Source organism: Lithobates pipiens, unplaced genomic scaffold (assembly GCF_037356315.1).
Source record: "Lithobates pipiens isolate NorthernLeopardFrog02 unplaced genomic scaffold, aLitPip1_a1.2 Scaffold_8, whole genome shotgun sequence".
NCBI classification, from domain to species: domain Eukaryota; kingdom Metazoa; phylum Chordata; class Amphibia; order Anura; family Ranidae; genus Lithobates; species Lithobates pipiens.
The window spans coordinates 12,307,557-12,333,704 of record NW_027507903.1 but is presented as its reverse complement, the minus strand read 5'-3'; the positions used below and the strand labels follow the sequence as shown (position 1 = coordinate 12,333,704).

General features: G+C 43.1%; 1 protein-coding gene across 1 annotated transcript in view; it reads left to right on the top strand.

Annotated features, from left to right (window-relative positions):
• The first annotated feature begins 2,582 nt into the window (after positions 1 to 2,582).
• The window catches only part of LOC143964221 (gonadotropin-releasing hormone II receptor-like), a 93,332-nt gene continuing 69,766 nt past the window's right edge, over positions 2,583 to 26,148 (top strand). Inside the window, exons 1-2 of the mRNA XM_077473926.1 lie at positions 2,583 to 2,657; positions 18,941 to 19,020. The gene's annotated coding sequence lies outside the window, so the exon portion shown is untranslated. The remainder of the gene's footprint in view (positions 2,658 to 18,940; positions 19,021 to 26,148) is intronic.

The window sequence follows — 26,148 nt, the reverse complement described above, 5'->3', positions numbered from 1 at the left end:
AGAGTTATTCCTAAGAATTACAGGACTACAAAATAAAACGCCAAATTTCCATGCAAAATAATTGTACCACTTTCAGCACCTAAAACCAGACTGAATCATCCTGCCAGGGAGGGTAAGGTCTAAACCGCTGGCAAAAAAATGAGTACACCCCTAAGTGAAAATGTCCAAATTGGGCCCAAAGTGTCAATATTTTGTGTGGCCACCATTATTTTCCAGCACTGCCTTAACCCTCTTGGGCATGGAGGTCACCAGAGCTTCACAGGTTGTCCTCTTCCCCTCCTCCATGATGACATCACAGAGCTGGTGGATGTTGGAGACCTTGCGCTCCTCCACCTTCCTTTTGAGTTGGCCCCACAGATGCTCAATAGGGTTTAGGTCTGGAGACATGCTTGGCCAGGCCATCAGGGGTGTACTCACTTTTGTTGCCAGCGGATTAGACATTAATGGCTGTGTGTTGAGTTATTTTGAGGGGACAGCAAATTTACACCGTTATACAAGCTGTACACTCACTACTTTACATTGTAGACAAGTGTCATTTCTTCAGTGTTGTCACATGAAAAGATAGATTAAAATATTTACAAAAATGTGAGGGGTGTACTCACTTTTGTGAGATACTGTATATATAGAGGGATCTGTTATCTGAAAAAAATCACAATCGGTCATTTTATTTAATTCAGCATTTACTCCACTTACTGCAGCAATATGGTCCAATTCACTCAATCTCAATTACTAGCTTGGCTGTTTAAAAGAAAGCAGGCAGCCAATTACTGCCGCCGAATTCACGCAGTGGGATTAAATTGTCATTGCCCAAATTTACCGATTTTGCAGCTGAGTGGTTCAAATCTTTTTGTACACATGAAAAAAAATAAAAAAATCTCATAAAACAGATGTTGAAGCTGGAGCGTTGGCTACTTCACAGATGTTTCTTAAGGAGGAACTCCTCCCTTACAATCCAAAGTCATTTTTTATAAATCTTATGCCGCGTACACACGATCGAATTGTCTGGCGTACTTAGTCCGACATACAATCCGGCGGATAATCCGGCGAACTTTCTACCGAACGGACTTGGCCACACGCGGACACACAGAAAGTCCGGCGTTTGCTAGCGCGATGACGTACAGCACGTACGACGGGACTAGAAAAAGGAAGTTCAATAGCCAGTAGCCAATAGCTTCCTTTTCGTAATTTGCTTCTGAGCATACGTCATTCTTAGCCCTTGTACACACGGTCGGAGAATCCGTCGGAATGTGTCCTATCGGACCCTGTCGCCGGATAATCCGACTGTTTGTGGTATGCATCAGACTGATTCCATCGGAATATCCGTCGGACCCAATTTTCCAACATGTTGGAAATATTTCCCGACCAACTGGGCCGGTCGGACGTAATCCGATCATGTGTAGAGAATTCTGATCAGACCAAGTGCCACGCATGCTCAGATCAAATTCCTACATCAAAGCTATTGGCTACTAGCCTGAATGTAGTCCCATTGTAACGAAATTACGTCATCACGTTCTGAAAGATCGGATTTTTCGCCAAGTTTGTCCGACCGTGTGTATGCAACAGTTTCGGACACAATCCGACGGACAAAATCCGATGGGCAAAATCCGATGGATTTGGTTGTGGAAATCTCCAACCGTGTGTACAGGGGCTTAGTCCGCCGGACTAGCATACTGACGAACGTATTGTCCGCTGAAACCCAAGGCCCGACGGGAAGATTGGAGTGCAAAAATACTTTCTTAGTCCGCCAGACTTCACGCTGGAAAAGTCCGCTGAAGCCCACACACGATCGAATTGTCTGCTGAAATGCGTTTTCGGCGGACTAAGTACGCCGGACAATCTGATCGTGTGTACGCGGCATTAAAAATTATCCTTTGTATAAAAGTAAGAAAAAGCATATTTACTAGTCAATAGAGTCCAATGTTGTCTTGCTTGTAGGGAAACTTCTCCCTACACTATTCCTCTATGGCGACGCCATCTTGAATTCATATCTGGTGTATGCGCAGACATGCCAAAAGGGATCTTTTGCCAGATCTATGGCACCCGGCAGCTTCCAGGGGCATGCCTGTGCATATGCTGGACCCCTGGTGCCAGCAAAGACATGCTGTGGGCCCTGCCAGTAAACTGCGCCATTTCTACACATGCAGCAGATCCCGCGCACTGCCTTCTGGGATGAGTGACATTGAAGCCGCAGGAGGAGGCAGTTTGCAGAATCGCAAACGTGCGCAGAGACTTTGCAATCTCGAAGTGAGTCAATGGTGTTCCTGGCGTGAGTAAGGCCTGGGTATGTCATTCTCGCCTTTTTTTTTTTTTTTTTTTACAATTGTGTTATAGGGAGAAGGGGAAAAGACAGGGGAGAGCAACATAAAAAAAAGGTGAAGGTCAGCTTTACATTTTTTAAACCTATCCAGTTGCAGTTTGTAAAAATGTTTCCTGTTTTATTTTATAATAGGACATCTTGTGGAGCTGTATGGTGCTAGGAGCTGCACTTCATCTTCAATGGGGTGTCTGTTAGTGGCGAGATGCTCCGTCTCCCCTCCCACTACTCCCAGCTCATCCCTCTGCTCTGCACACTCAGGATCCCTCATAGATACAATGTCTGAGGATGTGAGAGCAGACGCTGGACCAACTTCACAGCATCCCAACACAAGAACCATCTGGTGAGTTCATCACACAACTAATTCCCTGATATCATTCATACCATATACTCTATAGAGAGGATATATCATGTTATACATACAACTGCTTATAACTTGTGCAGGATTAGAAAATACATTCCAGATTTATAACATGGAAGGCTGGATACTGGAATCTCAGCAAGATATAAGGAAAGAGCCATGGCTCTCATTGAAATGTAAATAATGTATATATATATATATATATATATATATATATATGAGGATTATCACTGTCACTGCTCAGAGTCCTGAGGATGGGAGATGGAAGGAAAAACAACGGGGGACACAACATGTAACTTCTTCATGGAAGTTTTATTAAAAGAACAGAATTGATATAAATGTCACCGGATGTGAGATGTGACCCTTCAATCACGGACTTCTACAAATCCTCAGCTTCCAGGTAATAGATCTATACATATAACTGACATTATTTATCTCTCAATTGATGATCTATCATTTTAGATCTCTCTGTGTATCTGTCCATCTATCTATACAAAATATATACAATCTATACATACCTGGCTATCTATCTCTCTATCTTTATATATCTCTCTGTGTATCTGTCCATACAAAATATATACATACATATCTGACACTATCTATCTCCCTGTGTATCTACCTGTCTATACATCTATCTATACAATATTTATCTATCTATCTATCTATCTATACAAATTATATATATATATATATATATATATATATATATATATATATATAATCTGACACTATCTATACAATCTATCTATCTATCTATCTATCTATCTATCTATCTATCTATCTATCTCTGTGTATCTATCTGTCTGTCCATCTATCTATACAATACGTATACATACCTGACACTATGGGCTTGATTTAATAAAGGCAAATTTTGCAATATTTGCCTTTAGTAAATCAACCCATCTATACATACATACCTTTCTATCTATCAATCTATCTCTCTATCTATCTATCTATCTATCCAATATCTATCAATCTATCTATCTGTCATTATATATCTCCCTGTGTATCTACCTGTCTGTCTATCTATCTAATATCTATCCATCTATCTATCTATCCAATATCTATCTATCCAATATCTATCTATCCAATATCTATCTATCTATCCAATATCTATCTATCTATCTATCCAATATCTATCCATCTATCTATCCAATATCTATCCATCTATCCATCCATCTATCTATCCATCCAATATCTATCATCTATCTATCTATCCCATATCTATCTATCTATCTATCTATCTATCTATCTATCTATCTATCTATCTATCTATCTATCTATCCATCCATCTATCTATCCATCTATCTATCCATCCAATATCTATCATCTATCTATCTAATATCTATCTAATATCTATCTATCTATCTATACAATATCTATCTATCTATCTATACAATATCTATCTATCTATCTATACAATATCTATCTATCTATCTATCTATACAATATCTATCTATCTATCTATCCAATATCTATCTATCTATCTATCTATCTATCTATCCAATATCTATCTATCTATCCAATATCTATCTATCTATCTATCTATCTATCTATCTATCTATCTATCTATCTATCTATACAATATCTATCTATACAATATCTATCTATCTATCTATCTATCTAATATCTATCTATCTATCCATCTATCTATCTATCCAATATATACCTGCACGATTTATTAAAACTGGAGAATCTGGTGCAGCTCTGCACAGAAACCAATTAGCTTCCAGGGGCTTTTTTTGTCAAAGCTTAAAGTGACACTAATACACACGGTCTGACTTTTTCCTGCAGAAAAGGTCAGACGGAATCATTCCATCGAATATTCCGATCGTGTGTGGGCTTCAGCGGGCTTTATCTTTCGAAAATTCTGACAGACCTAGAAATAGAACATGTTTTAAATCTTTCCGACGGAATCAGTTCCTAACTTCTGTACGCTGTTCCGACGGACCAAAATGGGCGCAAGGGAAGCTATTGGCTACTGGCTATTGAACTTTCTTTTTCTAGTCCCGTCATACATGTTGTACGTCACAGCCAGACATGCGGCCCGGAGGCCCACGGCCCACTGGGAAAACGCCCGGTCTGCCCTATGGCCAATCCGGGCCTGATCTCAGCAATAGATCCCCACACAATAATAGACTCCCCCACAGGGGTGAACTGACAACTCATGGGGCCCCCGGGCAATAGGAGATTATGGGGCCACACAGTATACAATCACACAGTATCAGGGCCGTCTTTAATATTGATTGGACCCTGGGCAAAAATTTTCTTAGGGCCCCCCTCCCCCCATGCAATTTCGCTCTCCACCTTCTCTGAGACGTACAATAAATAGCAGCTAGACTTAAAATCAGTTTACTATATCAGATCAGGCAGCGATTGCAATTGGTTTCCAGAGGTTACAGCATATCATTACTGCTTACTGACTGGTTGCTAGAGGTTACAGCACTCCTTAAGGCTCACTGATTAGTTGCTAGAGGTTACAGCACATTTCTGCTTGTTGATTGGCTGCTAGAGATTGCTGTACAGTAATACTGCTCGCTGGTTGCTATAGGTTACAGCACATCTTCTCCTAACTGCAGGGGGCATGATATACCTATGAATGCTGCCTTTATTTACATATCAATGCAGTTGGCCTCAGCTATTTACATATGCATGTCACTGCTATTTACATATGAATGTCAGTATTTACATGTAAACAGAGGTCTGCAGGTGAGTCATCTGTACACAACAATAGGGCAGAGCTGGGCAGCATTAGTAGCAGCACAGGACTAAAACTTTAAGGGACAAGAGAATGTAAACTGGCATAGTTGGCAAGTATGAGGCAGCTGCTTTGAGACCCACAACAATGACAGGGCCTAGGGCAGCTGCCCCTTTTGCCCTGCCTTAAAGACGACCCTGCACAGTATACACAGATATGTTTCTATTGGCTGAGAAGGTACCGGAGAGGTGGGGCAGCTATAATCTCGGGATTTTTAGACCAAAAGGATGTCGGTAAGGGACATTTCAGAGACAGATGTAAAAAAAACAGATTTTTACATACTGTCCCTGGTTTTACTGAGGCTGGCAACCCCATATGGGGCCCCCTAGTGGCCCGGGGGCCCTCGGGCAGTGCCCGAGTGGCCATATGGTCAGTCCGCCCCTGCTCCCCCAGCAACAATGGACTCCACCCCAACAACAATAGATTCTCTGCAGCAACAGTGAACGACCCACAACAAAATATCACACCCAGTAACAAAATATTCACCCAAGCAAAATTAAACCCCCCCCCAGCAGCACCAACTGATCTCCCAGCAGCCAGCATCAATAGATCATCCAGCAGCCAGTAAAAATAGACCTCTCCCTCAACAGTAGATCCCTTCCAGCAACATAAGACCCCCCAGGAACAATAGATTCCCCATCAGCAACAGCAGACCCTCGCACAAAATCAGATCCCCATGAGTGACAATAGATCCCCCAGCAGCCAACATCAATAGACCCTCCAGCACTCCCCACACCCGATGTTATTACATACATTCAGTGCTGGAGGTGCCGCAACTGCGTTCCCCATGTTCCCACTGAAAAAAAAAGCCCTGCCAATAACAATAGTATTAATAACAAATATACTACTTCTACTACTACTAATAACATTAATAGAAATAATACAACAAATTATAATATTAATAATAAATATACTACTACTACTACTACTAATAACTACTTCTACTACTACTAATAACATTAATAGAAATAATACAACAAATTATAATATTAATAATAAATATACTAGTACTACTAATAACTACTTCTACTACTACTAATAACATTAATAGAAATAATACAACAAATTATAATATTAAAAATAAATATACTACTACTAATAACTACTTCTACTACTACTAATAACATTAATAGAAATAATACAACAAATTATAATTTTAATAATAAATATACTAGTACTACTAATAACTACTTCTACTACTACTAATAACATTAATAGAAATAATACAACAAATTATAATATTAATAATAAATATACTACTACTAATAACTACTTCTACTACTACTAATAACATTAATAGAAATAATACAACAAATTATAATATTAATAATAAATATACTACTACTAATAACTACTTCTACTACTACTAATAACATTAATAGAAATAATACAACAAATTATAATATTAATAATAAATATACTACTACTACTAATAACTACTTCTACTACTACTAATAACATTAATACAAATAATTCAACAAATTATAATATTAATAATAAATATACTACTACTAATAACTACTTCTACTACTACTAATAACATTAATAGAAATAATACAAAAAATTATAATATTAATAATAAATATACTACTACTACTAATAACTACTTCTACTACTACTAATAACATTAATAGAAATAATACAAAAAATTATAATATTAATAATAAATATACTACTACTACTACTACTAATAACTACTTCTACTACTACTACTAATAACATTAATACAAATAATACAACAAATTATAATAATAATAAATATACTACTACTACTAATAACTACTTCTACTACTACTAATAACATTAATACAAATAATACAACAAATTATAATAATAATAAATATACTACTACTAATAACATAATAATAATAATAATAACGGTAAAAATAATAATACTAGTGATGATAATACTATTAATATTAATAATAACCTCTTGTTAACAACTCCCTTCAGTGAAAGCAGAGTTATTGCACATGAAGCAAATTGTCAGCAAGGTGTTACAATTCTAACTAATAAGCAATTTAAAAAGCTGACACGTAACCGCAGCCCTTCCATCCTTGTTTAATCCAATAAGGACCAGGACAGGCTTAGTGCATATCACCGCTGGCTCAGGGTCAGGAGGCATTCATATAGTAATGAAGAATAATTGAAATAGAAGGATACAAGCCTTTCTGAAATGGAGGCGATACATTGTACCCAATGTTTTCTATTATTTAATGTAACAATACTTTGAAATGCCTTGCCTAGAGTCAGGAGACCATTAGTGACATCCACATTGTATTGTGCACTAGACCTGACTTTCACATCGTATATCTCAGATGATTATCACCTCCAGCTGACATAGAAAACAAGCACATTTCTTTCAAAGAATCCCATTTGGAAGGTAAAAAAAATGTAAATAGATACAATGTTATGTCCTTGGGAATAAATTGAACATTCAAATTATTCGGTTGGGGTCATGGAAATTCCTTATCTTAGCATATTCCTTGAATACAGATAGAGATCTCTAATTAGTGGATGGAAGGATTTTGTGTCAGGACAATTATGGCTTGGGAAGTGTGTACTTTATTTACAGAGATCTAATGAACATTAGATAAGCATCATTTCACCGTCTATGGCTCTTTATGTAAAAACATGGTAATCAGCCCCCCGTACGTGGCGGTATCGTTTTTTAATAGGAAATAATGGGAAGCCGTTCACTTTGCAAGAAAACCTTTCTTAAAGCCCTAAAGTGGAACTAAACTCTTTCACTCAATCTTAAAGCGGAGTTCCAGGCTTTTTATGTTCATTAAAAGTCAGCCGCTACAAAACGTGAAGTTGCTGACTTTTAATAAACAGACGCTTACCTGTTCCGCGGTCAAGCGATGCGGCCGATTGGAGCGCCGCTCCTCTCCACCGGCGCCTCCATTGCCACTCTGGGCACCCGGCCGTGACAGCTTTCGGCTTCACGGCCGGGCACGCACGGCGCATGCAGGAGTCGCGCTGCACTACCGGAGTGGACAGGCGATCTCCTGAGACCTGTCACGTGTCCCAGGAGATCGCCTAGAGGGAGGGACCGCCTAAGGCTAATGGAGGAGTTGCCTCAGGGCGCACCCTGTGCGGAAGGAGGAAGTGGGACAGGAAGTCCCACTTCTAACGAAGCCCCCACCCCCCACCCCCCCAAAATAAAATTACATGCCAAATGTGGCATGTAAGGGGGCGAGGAGTGCTTAAAACGGAAGTTCAATTTTTGGGTGGAACTCCGCTTTAACACTGTTTAATCCTTAGGCTGATTGCATTAGTAAATAGATAGGAAAGCATATTATATTTACTTCCATTATAGCATATTCTTTCTTTTTTTCTTTTTCTTTTTTTTACCTTTTTTTCTTTTATATTATATTTACTTGTTGTAAGGTTTTTTACATTTCTTCAGTTGCTTCCTGGGTTCTGGTTGATCTCATACACCCCAGCAGTCTCAATCTCATTGTTCTCAAGACAAGAAGAATGTCTAGCTGTTGCGGTTCAAAGCCAGTGGAAGCTGGCATTGAGTGAGACTTCATTCATTACACTGTTGGATTTTGGATCCCAGGCCTATATTGTATATGAAAGACATTTATATATGGACTAATACTCCTGCTTAGTTGATGGCACTGTTAAGCAGGGCTTGTAAATTTTGTATATAGTTATTAGGGTAGTTAGGCTGTATTTTTTCTGTATTTTCCCAGGGATCTGGAGAAACAAATGGAAAACATGGCGAGTCAACATGTGCTATAGTTATTGTCTATTGATTGTGGCTCGTACTCAGACTCAGTTGGGCCTTTGGTGGTCTGGCCATTACGTTTCACCCTAAATATTACATAAATTCTATGGACTTTAGCATATATTATGCCTTGGGTTTGAAATGGTAAACTTTGACTTGTGCAGGACTATCTCTGTGGAGATAATGCTCCAACCCTAGTGACATAATGTACTGTAAATGTGTTGGTATCTTTGTTTTTTTTTAAGAGGACAACACTCAAGACTTGCACTGCCATTTTCTTTCTAATTACTAACCTTTATGATTAGATAGTGGTAGGGCTTTACCCAGTTAGGTTGCAGATATTCATGTATATAAGAGTGCAGACACCTGGACTGGCCTTGAAGTGACTTGGTGCCAGTTATCCATTTTTTGAATATATATATATATATATATATATATATATATATATATATATATATATATATATATATATATATATATATATATATATATATATATATATATATATATATATATATATATATATATATATATATATATATATATATATATATATATATATATATATATATATATATATATATATCATTTGTATTTAAAACCTTGTACTTTAAATTTGCTTCAGTTTTATCATGTGGAATGCTGATTGTCTGAATATTTATGTGGTCCCAGGCCAATCCCTGAGGTAGACCCCCAGTAGATAACTGGGAGTACATAAATAGTTTGAGGCCTGGAGTAGAGGGGTTCTTGTCCAGGAGGAGAAGATCCTAGCCTGAAGGGCTTCTGCCCTTCTGGCCAGTCCAGCTGTGCTTCTACACTGGTTCATCGAAATCCCAGCTGCAGCAGCTGGGGGGCCTATTCTAGTGAAGTTTGCTGGAGCTAATCGAAGGATTTGTCTGGGGATCTGGTCTGAAGAGCCCACAGGAGACATGTCTGGCTGATATTGGAAGGAGGCATCCAAATTTCCATGGAAATTTGCAAGTACAAACCTGTGTGTGAGACCCCAGTGACTGTGTGCTGTTAGTATCCCTCTGGCACCAGTGTCAGCCTGTGCTAAAAGGTGGACATTCTCTATGGTGTCGGCTCATTCCATTATTTGCTGCTGCAAGGACTGAGCTAGGAAGCTTTGAGAAAGAGACAAGTGTTCTTATATTGATATTTAATGCTACTGGAGTATCCCACAGTTACCCCTGCACCCATCCAAGTTCAAGTTTATTAAAGCATCAGAAAAAGGATACCCCTAAACTCATTATTGAGCCAGAAGAGTGACTGAGACTGTGTGTGCCTGGCTTCAGATACACTAGCCTGGGAAAGAACCTTTGGGACCACTCAGCGCGCCCTTTCAGGGGTGAGCACTACAGGAGTAATATGTCCATTGCTAACAGTTCCAACCATTTGTTAAAACCCAGCAACTATGGGTAGTGTGATCGTCTGCTAGTGAGTTGTCCTAACTGAAGTATTGAAGTTAAACTAAACAGAAGGCAATGCTCTGAGATACGCAGCCTCCTCTGTAAGGGAATGGATGCTTAGGATTTAATGAGCGACCAGCATCCAGGGTCCCATTGACAATTCACAGCTGGAGAATATTTTGCAAAGTGTGACTGGTAATGACATGAGCAGTTGGTACAAGGAGACTAAAAGTGTTGTTCCTGCTGAGCCTCCCGGGAAAACGGGATGACTTAGAGGAGATGTGAACTGATTCCTAACTGCACATCATCTATTCTCTGAGCTTTATGTGGATTACAGAAGATAAAAAAAAAAATATTTATAAAAAAAATATTGGTAAATAAAGAAGAAGGACAGAGGAACAAATCAATTCACACTGATCATCAGTACACACTGGACATAAAACCTTTGGCATAGTCGATGTCCAAGGCCACCAGTGCAGATAGTTATTGTCAATCCATTTCTCTCATGTCCTGTATGGTGGAGAATTACACATAAAGTTTAGACTTTTACATTCGGTAACAATTACATATGGTCAGCATTCCTACAGGAAATAGTAGGCTCTGGAAGTTCCTGTCAGGCCCATTTGTGCGGGTGGTGAACCCTGTATGTTGGGACTGCTCCTTATTCAAGCTGATTTGACGTTAAGTCATACAGATGGGCTTTGGTGTCTGTAGACATCTTTACAGTGACCCTACACTCACAGAGTAAAGCTGGCCATACATGGATTCCCAGACACATCCAGTCGTTCAGATCAGGTGTGTTATTGTGTACCCAAGCCACGTCCAATATTTCAGCTTCAGTGTATTCCTCTGTGCTGCAGCCACATCCAGTTTTCCAGCTCAAGTGTGTTCCTGTGCACTCCAGCTGCATCTAGTCTTCCAGCTTCCATGCATTTCTGTGCACCACAGCCACATCCAATCTTCCAGCTCCAGGGTGTTCCTGTGCACCCCAGACACAACCAGTCTTCCTGCTCCAGTGTGTTCCTGTGCACCCCAGACACAACCAGTCTTCCAGCTCCAGGGTGTTCCTGTGCACCCCAGGCACAACCAGTCTTCCAGCTCCAGTGTGTTCCTGTGCACCCCAGACACAACCAGTCTTCCAGCTCCAGTGTGTTCCTGTGCACCCCAGACACAACCAGTCTTCCAGCTCTGGTGTGTTCCTGTGCACCCCAGACACAACCAGTCTTCCAGCTCTGGTGTGTTCCTGTGCACCCCAGACACAACCAGTCTTCCAGCCTCAGTGTGTTCCTGTGCACCCCAGGCACAACCAGTCTTCCAGCTCTGGTGTGTTCCTGTGCACCCCAGACACAACCAGTCTTCCAGCTCCGGTGTGTTCCTGTGCACCCCAGACACAACCAGTCTTCCAGCTCTGGTGTGTTCCCGTGCACTCTAGACACAACCAGTCTTCCAGATCCAGGGTGTTCCTGTGCACCCCAGACACAACCAGTCTTCCAGCTCGGGTATGTTCCTGTGCACCCCAAACACAACCAGTCTTCCAGCTCTGGTGTGTTCCTGTGCACCCCAGACACAACCAGTCTTCCAGCTCTGGTGTGTTCCTGTGCACCCCAGACACAACCAGTCTTCGAGCTCGGGTGTGTTCCTGTGCACCCCAGACACAGCCAGTCTTCCAGCTTCAGTGTGTTCCTGTGCACCCCAGACACAACCAGTCTGCCAGCTCCGGTGTGTTCCTGTGCACTCCAGACACAACCAGTCTTCCAGCTTTGGCATGTTCCTGTGCGCCCCAGACACAACCAGTCTTCCAGCTCGGGTGTGTTCCTGTGCACCCCAGACACAACCAGTCTTTCAGCTCTGGTGTGTTCCTGTGCACCCCAGACACAACCAGTCTTCAAGCTTCAGTGTGTTCCTGTGCACTCCAGACACAACCAGTCTTCCAGTTCGGGTGTGTTCCTGTGCACCACAGACACAACCAGTCTTCCAGCTCCAGTGTGTTCCTGTGCACCCCAGACACAACCAGTCTTCCAGCTCCGGTGTGTTCCTGTGCACCCCAGACACAACCAGTCTTCCAGCTCCGGTGTATTCCTGTGCACTCCAGACACAACCAGTCTTCCAGCTTTGGCATGTTCCTGTGCGCCCCAGACACAACCAGTCTTCCAGGTCGGGTGTGTTCCTGTGCACCCCAGACATAACCAGTCTTCCAGCTCGGGTGTGTTCCTGTGCACCCCAGACACAACCAGTCTTTCAGCTCTGGTGTGTTCCTGTGCACCCCAGACATAACCAGTCTTCCAGCTCCGGTGTGTTCCTGTGCACCCCAGACACAACCAGTCTTCCAGTTCTGGTGTGTCCCTGTGCACTCCAGACACAACCAGTCTTCCAGGTTTTTCGTGTTCCTGTGCGCCCCAGACATAACCAGTCTTCCAGCTCGGGTGTGTTCCTGTGCACCCCAGACACAACCAGTCTTCCAGCTTCAGTGTGTTCCTGTGCACCCCAGACACAACCAGTCTTCCAGCTTCAGTGTGTTCCTGTGCACCCCAGACACAACCAGTCTTCTAGCTTCAGTGTGTTCCGGGCACACCAGACACAACCAGTCTTCCAGCTTCAGTGTGTTCCTGTGCACCCCAGACACAACCAGTCTTCCAGCTCTGGTGTATTCCTGTGCACTCCAGACACAACCAGTCTTCCAGCTCTGATGTGTTCCCGTGAAATCCAGACACAGCCAGTCGTCCAGCTCCATGGTGTTCCAGTGCACCCCAGACACAACCAGTCTTCCAGCTCCAGGGTGTTCCTGTGCACCCCAGACACAACCAGTCTTCCAGCTCAGGTGTGTTCCTGTGCACCCCAGACACAACCAGTCTTCCAGCTCAGGTGTGTTCCTGTGCGCCCCAGACACAACAAGTCTTCCAGCTCGGGTGTGTTCCTGTGCACCCCAGACACAACCAGTCTTTCAGCTCTGGTGTGTTCATGTGCACCCCAGACACAACCAGTCTTCCAGCTCGGGTGTGTTCCTGTGCACCCCAGACACAACCAGTCTTCCAGCTCCAGTGTGTTCCTGTGCACCCCAGACACAACCTGTCTTTCAGCTCCGGTGTGTTCCTGTGCACTCCAGACACAACCAGTCTTCCAGCTTCAGTGTGTTCCTGTGCACCCCAGACACAACCAGTCTTCTAGCTTCAGTGTGTTCCGGGCACACCAGACACAACCAGTCTTCCAGCTTCAGTGTGTTCCTGTGCACCCCAGACACAACCAGTCTTCCAGCTCTGGTGTATTCCTGTGCACTCCAGACACAACCAGTCTTCCAGCTCTGATGTGCTCCCGTGAAATCCAGACACAGCCAGTCGTCCAGCTCCATGGTGTTCCAGTGCACCCCAGACACAACCAGTCTTCCAGCTCCAGGGTGTTCCTGTGCACCCCAGACACAACCAGTCTTCCAGCTCTGGTGTATTCCTGTGCACTCCAGACACAACCAGTCTTCCAGCTCTGATGTGTTCCCGTGAAATCCAGACACAGCCAGTCGTCCAGCTCCATGGTGTTCCAGTGCACCCCAGACACAACCAGTCTTCCAGCTCCAGTGTGTTCCTGTGCACCCCAGACACAACCAGTCTTCCAGCTCCAGTGTGTTCCTGTGCACCCCAGACACAACCAGTCTTTCAGCTCTGGTGTGTTCATGTGCACCCCAGACACAACCAGTCTTCCAGCTCTGGTGTGTTCCTGTGCACCCCAGACACAAACAGTCTTCCAGCTCCAGTGTGTTCCTGTGCACCCCAGACACAACCTGTCTTTCAGCTCCGGTGTGTTCCTGTGCACTCCAGACACAACCAGTCTTCCAGCTTTGGCATGTTCCTGTGCGCCCCAGACACAACCAGTCTTCCAGGTCGGGTGTGTTCCTGTGCACCCCAGACACAACCAGTCTTCCAGCTTCAGTGTGTTCCTGTGCACCCCAGACACAACCAGTCTTCCAGCTCCGGTGTGTTCCTGTGAACTCCAGACACAACCAGTCTTCCAGCTTTGGCATGTTCCTGTGCGCCCCATACACAACCAGTCTTCCAGGTCGGGTGTGTTCCTGTGCACCCCAAACACAACCAGTCTTCCAGCTCCTGGGTGTTCCTGTGCACCCCAGACACAACCAGTCTTCCAGCTCGGGTGTGTTCCTGTGCACCCCAGACACAACCAGTCTTCCAGCTCCAGTGTGTTCCTGTGCACCCCAAACACAACCAGTCTTCCAGCTCCAGTGTGTTCCTGTGCACCCCAGACACAACCAGTCTTCCAGCTCTGGTGTGTTCCTGTGCACCCCAGACACAACCAGTCTTCCAGCTTCGGTGTGTTCCTGTGCACTCCAAACACAAGCAGTCTTCCAGCTCCAGTGTGTTCCTGTGCACTCCAGACATAACCAGTCTTCCAGCTCCAAAGTGTACCTGTGCACTCCAGACACAACCAGTCTATATCCAATCTCCAAAAAACTCACCATGACTCTTACTAAATACTTTGGGTTGTCTACTTTACAAAAAGGAATAACTTGGGAGGGGGGGGGATTTGTACGTTCCTGACATTTGAGAGTCTTTAAAACCAGTTCCTCATTATCTTTTTATGGGGGCAGAATGGCTCCCTTGTGCGAAACCCCATACGGGTACGGGGTTGCCTTTAAGAGCCGCCAGAAGGGGGACCCGATGTGCGTGGCCAGTGGTCATGATTGCCGCCGGCCACGCACGATCGTGCAGTTCATGCAGATGTGCTGTCAGGGCAGATGAGACATGTCGTTTGTGCCTACTAACTCGGAACAGAGATATGTCTCCTCACCTAGTCAGTCCTATCCCCATACAGCTAGAACATGCTGATGGATCACACATTTAACCCCTTGATCACCCGTAGTGTTAACCCCTTCCCTGCCAGTGACATTTATACAGTGTATATTTATAGCACTGATCTCTGTATAAATGTCAGTGGTCCCAAAAATGTGTCAAAAGGGTCTGATCTGTCCGCCGCAATACCTCTAAAAATTGCAGATCACCACCATTACTAGTAAAAAAATATTAATAATAATAAAAATGCCATAAAAATGCCATAAATCATTCCTATAGTTTGTAGATGCTATAACTTTTGCGCAAACCAATCAATATCAACGCTTATTGTGATTTTTTTTCACCAAAAGTATGCAGAAGAATACATATCGACCATAGAAATGTATTTTATTTTTTTTAAATTTGGGGATATTTATTATAGCAAAAAGTAAAAAAATATTGTTTTTTTTTTTAAATTGTCAATTTTTTTTTTTTTGTGCAAAAAATAAAAACCACAGAGGTGATCAAATACCACCAAAGGAAAGCTGTCTTTGTGGGAAAAAAATTATGCAAATTTTATTTGGGTACAGCGTCGCATGACCTCGCAATTGTCAGTTAAAGCAACACAGTGCCAAATTGTAAAAAGGTCAGGAAAGAGGTAAACTCTTTCAGGGCTGAAGTGGTTAAGAAAAGAGATCGGCCGTCAGTACTGAATGATCGATTTTCAGATATATATCCCATAGTTTGTGGACTCTAAAACTTTCACACAGACTAAATAATATACACTGATTTGGGTTATTTTTATCAAAGAAATGTAGCAGAATACAATTTGGCCTACATTTATGAAGAAAGGTTATTTATTTTCATAACTAACTTCGTTTTTAAAATGTTTTCATTTATATAGCAAAAAAAAAAATTATAAAAACATCCCACAATGGTGATTTAATACCACCAAAAGAAAGCTCTAAAAAAAAAAAGAAAAAGTTTTAAAAATGCTAAAAATTGCATTTGGGCACAGTGTTGCAGTATTTTTTTTTAGGTGACATTGTGACAGTGATTAAAAGGAATTATTAATATTTGTTTATTAAGCAACAGTAAATGTGACTTTCACCCAGAGAATAGGTGCAGGAACTCCCCTCTGCCAAGTCCCCCCTTGTCTCTGTCCCCTACCCACCTCTGAGCACCTTCCCTTGGCTCCGCCCCCTACCCACCTCTGAGCACCTTCTCTTGTCTCCACCCCCTACCCATCTTTGAGCACCTTCTCTTGTCTCCACCCCTGTTCCACCTCTGAGCACTTTCCCTTGTCTCCACCCCTGTTCCACCTCTGAGCACTTTCCCTTGTCTCTGCCCCTACCCATCTCTGAGCACCTTCCCTTGTCTCCCCCCCCACCCACCTCTGAGCACCTTCCCTTGTCTCCATCCCCTACCCATCTTTGAGCACCTTCTCTTGTCTCCACCCTCGTCCCACCTCTGAGCACTTTCCCTTGTCTCCGCCCCCTACCCACCTCTGAGCACTTTCCCTTGTCTCCGCCCCGCTACCTACCTCTGAGCACCTTCCCTTGTCTCCGCCCCCTACCCACCTCCAAGTACCGTCCCTTGTTTCCACCCCATACCCACCTCCCAGTGCCACCTCTTTTAGAGAAAACAGAACCAAGTATAATTTTGTGATGATAAGTAATCTGTATGGAATTTGGTAATTATAATAAGATAATAGCCCTCCCCCAAAGCAAAAAGCAGATCCCCCGCAATAATAAAACCCCCAGCAGCAATAGAAAAAAAAGATTGTCTTTTTTTGTTCATAGGTGATCAAATAGCACCAAAAGAAAGCTCTGTGGGGAAAAAAAGGACGTAAGTTTTATTTAGGTACAGTGTTGCACGACCGCGCAATTGTCAGTTAGAGCACTTTCACACTGGAGCATTGGGGGCTTCAGCGGTGCTGCGGAGATACTTTTAGAGCTGCTTCACAGTCATTTTAGTGGCACTTTTAACCCCAGCTAGAGGCCGAAAAAAGGTTAAAAGCGGCGCTTCGTGGGAAACAAAGGACATCAATTTTATTTGGGTACAGCGTCGCACCATCGCGCAATTGTCAGTTAGAGCACTTTCACACTGGGGTGTTTGGGGCATCGGCGGTAAGGCACCACTACTTTTAGCGGTACTTTACCGTTGTTCTAGCGGCGCTTTTAACCCCAGCTAGCCGCTGAAAAAGGGTTAAAAGCGGAACTTAGTGGGAAGAAAGGGACATAAATTTTATTTGGGTACAATGTTGCACGACCGCGCAATTGTCAGTTAGCGCACTCTCACACTGGGGCTTTGGAGGCATGGGCAGTAAATCGCTGCTACTTTTAGCGGAGTTTTACAGTCATTTTAGTAGCACTTTTAACCCCCGCTAGCAGCCAAAAAAGGGTTAAAAGTGCCCATAAAGTGCCACTGTAGCGGCACTTTGTCGGTGCTTCAGCGGTGCTGCCCATTAATTTCAATGGGCAGGAGAGCTTTAGGAGCGATGTATTCACCACTCCTACAGGGCCTCAAAGATGCTGCTTGCTGGACTTTTTTTAGCGTCCTGCCAGCGCACCGCCCCAGTGTGAAAGCCCTCGGGCTTTCACATTGGAGTGACAGGAGAGGCGCTTTACAGGCGCTATTTTTAGCGCTGTAGCGCCTGTAAAGCGCCCCAGTGTGAAATTAGCCTTAACCACTTCAATACGGGGCATTTTCACCCCCTTTTCCTGCCCAAGCCAATTTTCAGTTTTCAGCGCTGTCGCAATTTGAATGACAAATTTGCGTGGTCATACAACACTGTACCCAAATGAAATATTTATTATTTTTCCCCCCCACATATAGAGCTTTCTTTTGGTGGTATTTGATCACCTCCGCGGTTTTAATTTTTTGCGCTATAAACAAAAGAAAAGTGACAAGTTTGTAAAAAAAAAAACACAATTTTTTTTTTTTTTTGCTATAATAAATATCCCAAAAAATGTTCTCCCTCAGTTTAGGCCGATATGTATTCTTCTACATATTTTTGGTAAAAAGAAAAAAAAAATCGCAATAAGCGTATATTTATTGGTTTGCGCAAAAGTTTTATGGCATTTGTATTTATTTATTTATTTATTTTACTAGTAATGGCGGCGATGTGCAATTTTTATCGCGACTGACATTGCGGCAGACACATCGGACACTTTTGACACAATTTTGGGACCATTTACTTTTATACAGCGACCAGTGCTATGCAAATGCTGTGAAGGGGTTAAGAGTAGGGGGCAGTGAAGGGGTTAACCGTGTTGCCTAGGGAGTGATTCTAATGCCCTGTACACACGGTTGGACTTTCCAACGGAAAATGTGCAATCGGATCGTGTTGTCGGAAAATCCGATCGTGTGTGTGTGGGCTCCATCTGCGGACTTTTTCCGCCCGGAATTTCCGACGCACAAAGTTTGAGAGCAGGATCTAAAATTTTCCCCACAACTAAATCCGATCGTGTGTAGACAATTCCGATGGAGGACCGAAGTGCCGCGCATGCTTGGAATAAATTACGAGACAAAAGCTATTTTCTTGGTGTCGCTTCTAACTTCCCGCCGGCCTCTTTCTCTTGCAGAACGCACACGCGAGCGACCATGCTGATGACCAGTAAGCGGACACGGATTACACGCCCGGGAACGCCAGATCTGCGATTCGGTGAGACGAGACCTGCAGTGTGTGCTAGAAGCAGATGGCTCCCAACTGCTTTTCATTATCTCAGCATCAGTTTGAAAAGCAGTTCTGCTCAGCGTTCTATTGTGCAAGAATGTCATACATATTAAAGGACGATATTGTGACAGCGCGGTCCCCCGAGAGGACCGACTCATTATGTTCTGCTGGTGTTAAATGCCGCAGACCAGGCAAGACACAGGAGAAGGAATTCTACACTGCAAGGGGCTTGGATGGTGCTAGAAAAGCACTTTCACCAAGGGCCAGGGGGGGGGGGGGGGGTCATATATTAACCCTTCATGACCAAGGTCAAAACAAACCTTAGAGGGTAACTCCACTTTTGTGGGGAAAAAATATGAAAAAAAAAAATTATAGCATTTACATACCTCCCATCATTTTGAGATGGGAATGAGGGACATCTACTCACAAATGTATGTAGGTGTAGGACACGCCCCCTTAAAGGAGAATTAACCAAAAAAACAAGGTTAATTAAATCCACAAGGACTTTTTTTTACCACTACTATTCCCTTATATTGGCTTTTAAAATTTACAAATGCAGCAATTTAGAAATTGGATGAAAGGATTAGCGCCGGGAAACACTGTTTCATAGATAAAAAGTGCATTTTATATAAATCTATATAGATCAGACCAAAATGAGGGACAAATGAGGGGGAATGAGGGACAAATTGAATGAGGGATTAAAATTGACAAATGCAGCAATTTAGAATTTGAATGCAAAGTTTAGCACTGAGAAACCCTTTCTGAAAGATAAAAAAGTGCATTTTTTTATACAGTGCCTTGCGAAAGTATTCGGCCCCCTTGAACTTTTCAACCTTTTGTCACATTTCAGGCTTCAAACAAAAAGATATCAAATTTTAATTTTTTGTGAAGAATCACCAACAAGTGGGACAAAATTGTGAAGTGAAACGAAATCTATTGGGTAATTTAAACTTTTTTAGCAAATAAAAAACTGAAAAGTGGTGTGTGCAAAATTATTCGGCCCCTTTACTTTCAGTGCAGCAAACTCACTCCAGAAGTTCAGCGAGGATCTCTGAATGATCCAATGTTGTCCTAAATGACTGATGGTGATAAATAGAATCCACCTGTGTGTAATCAAGTCTCTGTATAAATGCACCTGCTCTGTGATAGTCTCAGGGTTCTGTTGAAAGCGCAGAGAGCATCATGAAGACCAAGGAACACACCAGGCAGGTCCATAATACTGTTGTGGAGAAGTTTAAAGCCGGATTTGGATACAAAAAGATTTCCCAAGCTTTAAACATCCCAAGGAGCACTGTGCAAGCGATCATTTTGAAATGGAAGGAGTATCAGACCACTGCAAATCTACCAAGACCTGGCCGTCCCTCTAAACTTTCAGCTCAGACAAGGAGAAGACTGATCAGAGATGCAGCCAAGAGGCCCATGATCACTCTGGATGAACTGCAGAGAACTACAGCTGAGGTGGGAGAGTCTGTCCATAGGACAACAATCAGTCGTACACTGCACAAATCTGGCCTTTATGGAAGAGTGGCAAGAAGAAAGCCATTTCTCAAAGATATCCATAAAAAGTCTCGTCTAAAGTTTGCCACAAGCCACCTGGGAGACACACCAAACATGTGGAAGAAGGTGCTCTGGTCAGATGAAACCAAAATCCAACTTTTTGCCCACAATGCAAAACGATATGTTTGGTGTAAAAGCAACACAGCTCATCACCCTCAACACACCATCCCCACTGTCAAACAGGATGGTGGCAGCATCATGGTTTGGGCCTGCTTTTCTTCAGCAGGGACAGGGAAGATGGTTAAAATTGAGGGGAAGATGGATGCAGCCAAATACAGGACCATTCTGGATGAAAACCTGTTGGAGTCTGCAAAAGACCTGAAACTGGGACGGAGATTTATCTTCCAACAAGACAATGATCCCAAACATACAGCAAAATCTACAAAGGAATGGTTCACAAATAAACGTATCCAGATGTTAGAATGGCCAAGTCAAAGTCCAGACCTGAATCCAATCGAGAATCTGTGGAAAGAGCTGAAAACTGCTGTTCACAAACGCTCTCCATCCAACCTCACTGAACTCGAGCTGTTTTGCAAGGAAGAATGGGCAAGAATTTCAGTCTCTCGATGTGCGAAACTGATAGAGACATACCCCAAGCGACTTGCAGCTGTAATCGCAGCAAAAGGTGGCTCTACAAAGTATTAACGCAAGGGGGCCGAATCATTTTGCACGCCCCACTTTTCATTTTTTTTATTAGTTAAAAAAAGTTTCAAAAATCCAATAGATTTCATTCCACTTCACAATTGTGTCCCACTTGTTGGTGATTCTTCACAAAAAATAAAAATTTTATATCTTTATGTTTGAAGCCTGAAATGTGGCAAAAGGTTGAAAAGTTCAAGGGGGCCGAATACTTTCGCAAGGCACTGTACATCTATATGGATCAGACCAAAATGAGGGACAAATGAGGGGGGAACAAGGACAGAGGGACATTGCACCAAATCAGGGACAGTTGGGAGCTATGCATTATACAATTGCTACACAAGTTAGTATTAAAAAAATGACCTCTCCGTTTCAATCTGCAGCGCAGTGGTTTTCAGGAAAATGCAATACGGCTCCCAACTGTCCCTGATTTGGAGGGACTGTCCCTGATTTGGAGCAATGTCCCCCCCCCCCCCCCGTTTGCCCCTCATTTTGGTCTGATCCATATAGATGTATATAAAATGCACTTTTTTTATCTTTCAGAAAGGGTTTCTCAGTGCTAAACTTTGCATTAAAATTCTAAATTGCTGCATTTGTCAATTTAAAAAGCCAATATAAAGGAATATTGGTGGTTAAAAAAAAGGCACTTGTTGATTTAATTAACCCTTACTTTTGGATATGTCCCCTTTAAGGGTGTGCAGCAGGGGTGGCGTGTCCTATGCCTACATACATTTGCTAGTAGGTGGTCCCTCATTCCCATCTCAAAATGTTGGGAGGTATGTGTACACAGATGGTATACACCCCCCCCCCCCCACCACGATTTGTCATTTACTGCTTCTGTTAATGGCTCACAAATTTTCCCAGAAGTCCGTGCTAAGATACAAGTTACATTTTTTGCATCCCCTGCAACAAAAGAAAAATGAATTTTTGGTGAGATACTCCCAAAGGCAAATCATGTCTAAGACCCCTTTCACACCGAGCCGCCTAGGGCGTCAGCGGTAAAGCGGCGCTAGTTTTAGCGTCACTTTACCGTAGTTTTAGCTGCGGTTTTAACCCCCTCGCTAGCGGCTGAAAAGGGGTTAAATCCGCCCGCAAAACGCCGCCGGAGCGTCGTTTTGCTAGTGGTATCGCAGCGCTGCCCCATTGATATCAATGGGAAGCAGCGGTGGAGGAGCGGTGGGCGAAACGCCGTTATGTAACATCGCTTTGCCACTAGGGACGCACCCGCCCCCCCCCCAGCCAATGTGAGTGCTCGACGGTCTTTATCACCGCCAGGCTCCCGCAATCGCCACTGACACATGGAGAACCAGGATCTGTGTGTGTAAACAGTTTCCGGTTCTCTGAGGGGAGAACAGATAGATCGTCTGTTCATACAGAAGAGGGATCTGTCATCTCCCCTAGAAAGTCCCCTCCCACCTTCAGTTAGAACACACACTAGGGAACACACTTAACCCCTTGATCACCCCCTAGTGTTAACCCCTTCACTGCCAGTGACATTTAAACAGTAATCAGTGCATTTTTATTGATGCCAATGGTCCCAAAAATGTGTCAAAATTGCCCGATGTGTCAGTCATAATGTCGCAGTGATAAAAATCGCCACCATTACTAGTAAAAAAAAATAATTAATAATAGAAATGCCATAAAACTATCCCCTATTTTGTAGATGCTATAACTTTTTCGCAAACTGATCAATATACGCTTATTGCGATTTTGTTTTACCCAAAATATGTAGAAGAATACATATCGGCCTAAACTGAGGAAAAAAATAGTTTTTTTATATATTTTTGGGGATATTTATTCTAGCAAAAAGTAAAAAATAATGTGTTTTTTTCAAAATGGACGCTTGTTTTTTTGTTTATAGCGCAAAAAATAAAAACCACAGAGGTGATTAAATACCACCAAAAGAAAGCTCTATTTGTGAGAAAAAAACGAACGTCAATTTCATTTGGGTGCCTCGTCGCTCGACCGCGCATTTGTCAGTTTAAAGCTAAGCAGTGCCGAATCACAAAAAATGGGCTGGTCATTCAGCAGCCAAATCTTCCGGGGCTGAAGCGGTTAATAGGGATGGAGCAGCTACCTTACCCATGATATAATTGCTACTCCTTGCTTGCACGTAGATTAGGGGTCGGGCGCATGGATTAGGGGGGCAGCGTCCCTGTGCCCCCTGCATGAGCAGGCCGCCACTGGCCATCTTCCTTTGTGTGCTTGCTTGAAAAGGTATCTGATGAAGAACATGTCATTTTTTTATAAAAAATCTATAGGTTTATTCTCACCGTAGAAAACAAACAAGATGTGCAATTCTTCTTAATGCTGCAAGGAGTATTAAGTCATTACAATAACCCCCAGAATCTCAGTCATACAGCGCCAGGGATTGTTTTCTTGCAACATGAAAAATTCCATTCAATAAATCCCGTAATTGATGCCCAGAGCTCCTGAGTTCTCATACGGCACCACACCGTATTCTGGCATTCTGCACTTTCTTTGAACCCTACGAGCATCGATCATTACACAGCTGTGTCCATGCTTTATCATTTTAAGGAAGTGCAACAATTTTCGATTAAATTGTTTTAGGTGAATCACTGACTCCAGAGGAGATAACATGTGTCCCGTAATGGGTTGTTGAGACAGTCTGCGTCCATTAGGAATTAGGCAAGATTATTAGTCTGTAGACCTATGTGGTCTATTTATATGAACAACGAGTGTCTAACAATGGCTGCTAAACAGACCATCGCCCACTTCTGGAAATCTTCCCAGCTGAACCTGGTTGAGGTTAAAAATAGAGTAACGCTGGCTATGGTCCATGCCAAAGTCGAGGTTGGTCTTTGCGATAATGTTCCACGATTCCCTAGAATTTGGCAGACATGGGTAGATCATTTTCTCCCCCCACATTTTGACTCTACTCCCATGTTGATGACCCCTCGTCACTTGAAGTTGCACCGTCAACTCTGCAAGTCTTTAAGTTATAGAAAGTCCACGGAGCGACAGCCGCAGGCTGTGGGCGAAGGGACGGCATGACAGTTGATTTGGAGGCACTGTCGCTGTCTTTAGGAAGGTAGAGAGGGGCCGCTTTAAGGATCTCGGGTAAGCGGGGCTGTGGGTGGAGCCGGCCATTTCGGCGGGAAGCCGAGCGGAAATCTGGGCATTCGGAGAGCGGAGGAGGATGAGATTCCCACCCCCCCTCACCCTCCCTTTTGGTAGTGGGGTTTTTTGTTAGGGTATGTTTACAGGGGTGGGCAGGTTTTTGGGGCGGTCAGTTGATAAGGTCAAGTTTTACAGGTGGAGAATAGGTTGTACCCATCCATGGTGATGGAAGTGGTTGGATCTGAACTTCACGGTTACATGGGGTTAACCGGGTAGAGTATAAGGGGTAGGTCACTGCATTGGTTTGGGTATAGCCTCCGAGACAGGGGAGTCCGTCTGGAGGTCAAGAGGTTAAAGGTATTGTGCAGTGACCAGTAGGGTCTTGGGTATGCTAATGACTCATGATTCAGTATTAATGTAAAGTTTACATGTTAATTAAAGTTATTTATTGAAAGTTTATATTTGTTATATATATATATATTGGTTAATAAATCAAGGCCTTCGGCCATTTACTCCAAAACATAGTCTAGTCTTGTTAATGGGAGTGAGGTGGTTTGGAGTTAGGTGACGAGTTTGGGGTATTATTGGATATGTGGGGGAAGTGTCAGACAATACAAATGTCATGGAGGGGATGATAAGGCCCTATATACAAGATTTTAGTAATGCAAACTGTATCATTAGCAGTAATCAGCATGGAGTCATGAAAAATCGTTCTTGCCAAACCAATCTATTAACCTTCTATGAGGAGGTGAGCTGCCATCTAGATAAAGGAAGGCCTGTAGACATGGTGTATCTGGATTTTGCAAAGGCATTTGACACAGTTCCCCACGAACAATTACTGTACAAACTAAGGTCTGTCAGCGTGGACCATAGGGTGAGTACATGGATTGAAAACTGGCTACAGGGTGAGTTTAGAGGGTGGTGATAAACAGGGAATACTCAAGATGGTCTGGTGTGGACATTGGGGTCCCTCAGGGTTCTGTGCTGGGACCAATCCTATTCAATTTATTCATAAATGATCAGGAGGCTGGGATAAACAGCTCAATCTCAGTATTTGCAGACGATACAAATTTAAACAGGACAATTTAAAGCAAGATGTGGAAACCTTGCAAGAAGATCTGAACAAATGAATGGGGTGGGCAACCACATGGCAAATGAGGTTTAATGTAGAAAAATGTAAAATAATGCATTTGGGTGGCAAAAATCTGAATGCAATCTATACACTGGGGGGAGAACCTCTGGGGGGATCTAGAATGGAAAAGGACCTGGGGGTCCTAGTAGATGAAAGGCTCAGCAATGGCATGCAATGCCAAGCTGCTGCTAACAAAGCAAACAGATTATTGGCATACATTAAAAAGGGCATCAACTCCAGAGATAAAACTATAATTCTCCCGCTCTACAAGGTCCGGCCGCACCTGAAGTATGCCATCCAGGTCTGGACACCAGTCCTCAGGAAGGATGTACTGGAACTGGAGAGAGTCCAGAGAAGGGCAACAAAGCTAATAAAGGGACTGGAGGATCTCAGCTATGGGGAAAGACTGCAAGCATTGAACTTATTGAAATTACAAATCTATTGCGCTTAGGCTGAAATAAAGGTCTTAACAGATAGCAGCTAGCACAATATTGTTGGCGACAATAAACAGTAGTATGTGGTAAGGGTACAGCGCTGCACCCTTACCACATTGAACTTATTCTCACTAGAGAGGAGACGCTTGAGAGGCAGTGGCAGCTGGTGAGTTCTTCTTTGGGGGGGCGGCAAACAAACAACACCCCCCCCCCAGTAGCGTGGCACAATATCCCCCCCCTTGCTGGAGTAAATAAGTATGTTGCCTGTGCTCC